Source organism: Calonectris borealis, chromosome 2, assembly GCF_964195595.1.
Source record: "Calonectris borealis chromosome 2, bCalBor7.hap1.2, whole genome shotgun sequence".
Lineage (NCBI taxonomy): Eukaryota > Metazoa > Chordata > Aves > Procellariiformes > Procellariidae > Calonectris > Calonectris borealis.
The window spans coordinates 104,986,104-104,992,438 of NC_134313.1; positions in this window are offsets into that span (position 1 = coordinate 104,986,104).

The following is a 6,335-nucleotide window of genomic DNA, read 5'->3' on the forward strand; positions in this document are numbered from 1 at the left end:
TTAAGAAACATGAGGTCATCAGCATTGTTTATTTCTGATCTATTTCTTTTCCCACATATTTTTGAAGCTTTGAGGTTACAGGAGGTAGCAGAAGCTCATTCAGTGGCAGATTACAGGAATAAACAAGATAGGAGAACAAAGACCTGATTATGGTGAGAAGCTGTGGAAACTCAAATATCCAAATTAAGGGATGAATGCACCCTCATCCAAGAGGACAGAGCAGGTTGGGACATATGGTCTTTTTAAGAGCTTTAATGCTTGAATACAGCAGGAAGAAAACCCAGAATAGCAGACACCAACGTAAAGACAATCGTAATGCTTGCCACAAAATATACAGCCTCCATATTGCCAGAGGGGAAGGTCAAGTGCTTGTGATGACATTGCTCCCTCGCATGCTTTTATTACATCTCTCCTACCAGGCACGAGCTTGCATAACTTGCACCAAATACTGAGTACACAGAACAAGCAGAATTTATTTGCCGCCAGCCAAAGGGAGGAAACTGTCCACATGACATTTGCGTTTCCAGCTATGCTCCACATCCCACCATCTGAATAAGTTATATTCATTTTACACTCACTGAAGGCTTTGCTGAGACAGGTTGCACTGCCTTGACACAGCTGGATGTAGCTACGCTCTGACTGATGGTCAATTCACACCCAAGGAATAACCTTCCTTTAATGTACTGCTGAATCAAGAAATAGCTCTACCTGCGCTATGTATGAATTTGACCTATGTACCACCATTGCATAATTTATACAAATACTGTGGAGTAACTGGTTAAAGTATTATAAATTATTTTCTGTTATTTTTCTGAACTATTTCACATACACAAACTGACAGGTTCATGGGTTAAAAAAACAAGTAATATTTTTTCTTTGTTTTTCTCTGAAGAATTCCGTTTGGAAATTCAATGTAGTTCATGTCTCTAAAAGCTGTGAGGTAAACTGAGCTGTACAGTCAAATGGCTTCTTTGGTGTTCTTCACATCCTTATTCTGAGATTTTTTTTTAAAAAAAGAAAACACACAGTTCTTTCCCAGTGATTCAGTTGTTCATAAATTATATACAAGAAAAGTAAACTCAGGCCAAATACAGGCTCTTGTTTGGAAAATGTCAGCTGATGTTAAAGCCTCCCATTATTACCATTTCAATTACACTGCCTTGGAATCTGTCCTGAGGAAAACAAAACCAATATATAAAGACTGGATCATCAGCCTGGTGCTACAGTCACCGAAGTCTGGAGGCATTTGCTGGTGGTTGCAATAGGAGCTGAATTGTGTTCAGAATAAGCATCAATCTTTTCTTTCTTTTTTTTTTTTTTTTAAAGAATTGTGAAAATGAGATCATCCCCACTGAAATCAAATATGGGGACCTAGGCCAGAGTGTTTTCCAGAAATGATCAAGAAGAGAGAGGTGGACGGTGAAAATGTTTCTTGCTTTATGTTTTCTAATCCAGTTCATCTGTCTTCAGTGTAATCAGACAGTGAACAGGCTAGAATAAATCCCTGGACATCATTTTTATTTGTCAAAATAAAAATAAAAATAAAAAAATTAAGAGCCAATGTTAAAATAATTTGCAATCATGTAATTTCTCTAAGTCCCATAAGTAGCTGTGACCTGGTGTGAGTCCGGGGGCGCGGGGCAGGAGGGCTCACTGTCAGTAGGTGCAAGTTCTGTCCTCAGCCCAGTAACATGTACTTCTTTTTCTGTAGCTCGAGCACTGTAAGTGTCACACATTTGTTAGGTTATTGCTCAGCAATGCTGGGGGGGATGGATTTTGTGCTTAGCTGACACCGCGCAATTCTCTGCCTTGGGTTCTCCCGGCGCCCCAGGTTAGCGGCTTTACAGACTGAGATGCCTACGACATCCTCTCTTTGGCTCAGCCTGTTTTATGCTCTTGTCTGATATTTTCAAGGGTTTTTAATCACAACTCCAGCAGATTGATCAATGACAGATATGAGCAACAACTTTTGCATGCTAACAGTGCAGGATTTTTTTATCTGAGATAATATTTCTCTCTTAAAAGGCCTCTGCTTTGCTATGTATTAATTAAAATCTAAATACTAAATATTGATTGATGCGTTATCAGGCCATAGCAGTTGGGCCCTGCCACATTGATTTTTTGCTGTGATTTATTATCATATTTAAGAAAAATCATTTTGTGTGATTATACGAGGAAATAGACTTTAGTGAGGGTGTAATTCTTTTGTATCACTTTTGTTGTGTAGAGGACGGGCCAATTCCTCAATTGTGGCTAAGATTGCTGATATCCTTCATTGCTTCTTCTCTTTGGCCTCCGACGGCTAATGCTTTAAGCCTGCTTGGTCTTGTCATTAGGAATAATGGGCATTAGGATTACCTCTTTAATCACAACTAAGATTAACAGATGGTATGAACCCAACATCTTAAAATTATCTAGTTATTAACAAGTATTTCCTTTTAACACATCAATAACATTTGCTTTTCCTAACTGCTCAGGCAGAAACGCAAACTCTAGCATTAATAACAGGAGAATTTATCACTTTTGTCTATTACTATCCCTTTCTACATAAAGACATCCTAAATATAATTATAAAGAAAATTTATATGTAGTTCTAGATACTGTGGACTCTGTATCTGCTATTACTAGGGAAATAGTTATTTTCTGTATGCCTATGTGTGGATACAAATGGATGGGGGGGTGTATGGTTGTATATAGTGCTTTAAGTAAGCATTTTTATTATTTTCAGCTGACAAATTAATAAAGCTATGTGCTCCTTTTAGCTGAAGACTTTTTTTTCCTGTTATTACAGCAATAGAAAAACCACAATATTTCAATTAACATCCAGAATAATAGTATTCTGTATGAACCAGGAGCAGAAAGAATACCTATGTATTCTTTCATTTGCCATAAATCAGGTTATTAAAACTACTGCTTATCAGGTCCAAACCTTATTCTTTCTGTTTTCTCTTTATTTTCTCCAGGTTCAGATGCCTAGTGAGGATTTATTAAGCCATCAGAGTATACAGATAGCTATTGTAATGTGTATTTTGTTTTGCTTTTCATTTGGCATTGGTAAAGGAGTTACTGAGAACACTGTACTGTGACTTATAAGCAAAATTATCAACTGAAACTGTCAGTTAAAAGAAGACGAATTTTTTCAAAGGGGGCACAGAAAGTATCCCTTTCTGAGAATTGTTCTGCAAACTGATAGTTCTCATTAGAAAAATAGAAAAACAGATAAGTAATGGATACAAATATCAAAACTCTGAAATGGTCAGCAGCTATCTTGGATTAACTGTTATTTATTAAGTGCTTTCGTTGCACTGAACTCAGCAAAACACAGAGAAGGACACAGCCTGTGCACTCAAGGACTTACCTTTTCAACAGATTTCTTTGCAACTGTGTTACAGTTATAAATACTGATATGACCAGTTGGTTGCATCATTATGACTAAAAAATTAATATCGTAGAAGGGCGTCTATTCATTCAGTAATAACAGTGATATAATCGTGCCTGTCTTTCATAACCACAATTCTCTGCTAATGTAACTAAAGATGCCCCCTTAAAATGTAATGGAAAAGACCCATCCGATATTATTGATAAATGCTGAAAAAAAAATTTCATTTCTGGGATATAGGAAATTAATCTTTTCTTAACATAGATTAATCCCCCTATTTGAGTGACTGATAGAATGTAATAATTGCTTGTGCTGTTCACTAGTGTAATAATTTTTAAATGCACTTACCAATTAACCTTAAAACATTTAAACACAAGATTTAAAGCATTACAGGAAAATACTTAACTCTGGTGTTCAGTTTTATATGCACTTTGTTTCCTGTCAATTGTCGTGATTAACTTTATAAAGAAAAACTAATACTGGAGGTTGATAATAAACCTTCAGTATCGTAAGAACCAGGGAACACAAAGAACTACATGGACCACCACCAAAATGTTGTGTAAGCAGTGCAAAATGGAGGGCTTAAACCTACCATATCATGAATTTCAAAATACAGTTATACAGTTAAAATTTGTTTTGGGTTTTATGTCTCAAGATGAATCTCCTGACAGAGTTTCTACAGCCACCTTCTCCCCATTCCTAAGGAATTAATTTTCCCCTCTCCAGTGATGTTTAGTGTTTAATCCTGAGCACACAACAAGGGAAACTGTTTAGCTGAATAGTCAGAGGATATAGTGCCACTAATCATACAGAAAGTGTTATTAAAAGTGCAAATTAAATATAAAAATGATAGATTCTCCCCCACTCCCATGCACTCAGATCTCTTTCCATTAGTTCAGTGTCAAGTGTTGCATTTAACTGTGGCATATACGTAGGCATAAAGATGATTTTTAAAAGATTATTATCTTTTAAAAGTTACCTCTTGTAAGACTGAGTATCTATTAACAAAGTGCTTTGCTAAATTGGACTTGTTTTTGCCTAGGAATTGCAGAATTCAGAGCAATAGGTAACATCTCTTCTTGCCTTAACCAAGTCTACAAGCAGTCTAGACTGCACATGTGAAATGAAAGCCCAGTGAATTTGGTGGGGAACTGTTGGGTTTGTTTGTTTGCCTGTTCTCATCCATTGGGCATAAGGTGAAGCACTAAGTATATGATAAAATACTGACACCACAAAAGTAAACTGCTGTTTACATTTCTTCCCTCATCCCTCCCCAAATAATAACAGTGATTACACTGCACTATGGACTAATCGCTGGCTAAATAGCTTCTGCAGGGAAGACAGATGCATTGCTGCATTACAGAAGACTGTTTGCAGCTTTTCATCTTAAGGAAGTCCAAACTGGGGATCTGGTCCAACAAGCAGTTACACATGGGAGTAACTTTATCCACTGGGGCAATTACTCCAAATTTTAGACATAAGTATAAAAAAGTTATCACATGATCATGCAATTATTAGGAAAAAAAAAACAACACTCCTTTTCAGATTAGTTCAGATGTGACTAATGCAGGAACAAACAATATGGCAATCTTCCTTCACATTCCAAGTCTTGATAGAGATGCTAAAAATATGGAGATAAGTGGCTGGGTAAAAAAAATATCCAGGCAGGAGTTTGCAGTTATTGTTTACATTTACACCGCCCTAGGGATTTCCATATTGTTTAACAGGCCTCTGAGATAGCTACGCTTATCATCCAAAAACGTTCCCCTATGTGGCACACAAATGTCCCATGAAAGGTAGGGGTGAAAATCCTGCATGTAGGATGGGTTCAGGAGAGCTTGCTTTCGTATTAAATTTTGCATTATATAAGTACAAGCGGATCTTTTCTTTACAATAGCATGCAGAAACGTTAAGAGATAGCCAGGAAAGTCCTGTGTGGGAGAAAAGACGCAGCAATGTTAGTGAATAAATGGGGAAGTAAGTCATTGCAATGCTCCTCTTTTATTCTGGGTGCTCTCTACAGTATGTCTGGAGGAGGGTTAGACACTGAAGGGTCCCGTAACCTTTACAGACGTAGAGAGGAAAGCATCTGGGGTTAGGCAGCAGTACGACAAGGATAAGTGACTCCTCTACAGCTTGCTAGGGCACAGATCCTTCCAGGATCATGCAATACTCTAGCTCATTTCTAGCAAGAAGCTGTGGAAAGTAGAGCCGCTATCATTGACCTTGTTACAAGTCGTCTAAGAAGTGAGTGTTCTTCAAAGCAAGCTGTTTCAGGCCAACAGAACCTGTCTAACATGTGCCTCTCGGTGTAGTTCTCTAGTTATCATCCCAAGCTCTCCATGCTGACCTTCCCCCTTCCCACACCACACAATGCCAGTGAGCCTGCTTCAACAGGCTCAAAATTACTCTGCCCCTTCCCCCACCTCCCTCTAAGAAGGTTGCCTCCCCAAATTATTTTGAAGCCTCATCTTTTCTGACTGTCCATTCTTCCAAGTACTCTTCTCCAGCATCCGCACTGCAAGGAACAGATTTCTGCTTTTCTTCACCGCAAGGAAATGCTTTCCTTGGCCACTATGAAGTTAAGATGTGAAGACTTTCGGATTACTGTCTAGTAGACTTTGGGAAAGAGAAAGTGGTTGCTTTGTTTTTCTAAGCCTGCGTTTTCGAAACTCCATTTTGCATTAATTCATGTAGCTCATCAGGCTTGAGTGTCATAAGGGCACTTTCCCACCACAGACCCAGGGACCACTCTGTCTTATCTTGAGTATTAGCCGGAGCTCTGCCGCTGACTCTGTAGCTTTGTGTGCAGAACAGGCCCTTGATACTTCAGAGGTCTGCTAGCACAATCTTTCCTTGTTTACACAACCTGCTGAGGGAAATGAAAATCCTAGTCCTCAATGAATGCTGAATTTCAAAAGAGAAAAAAAAAAAAACCAAACGATTTTTGCAGCAT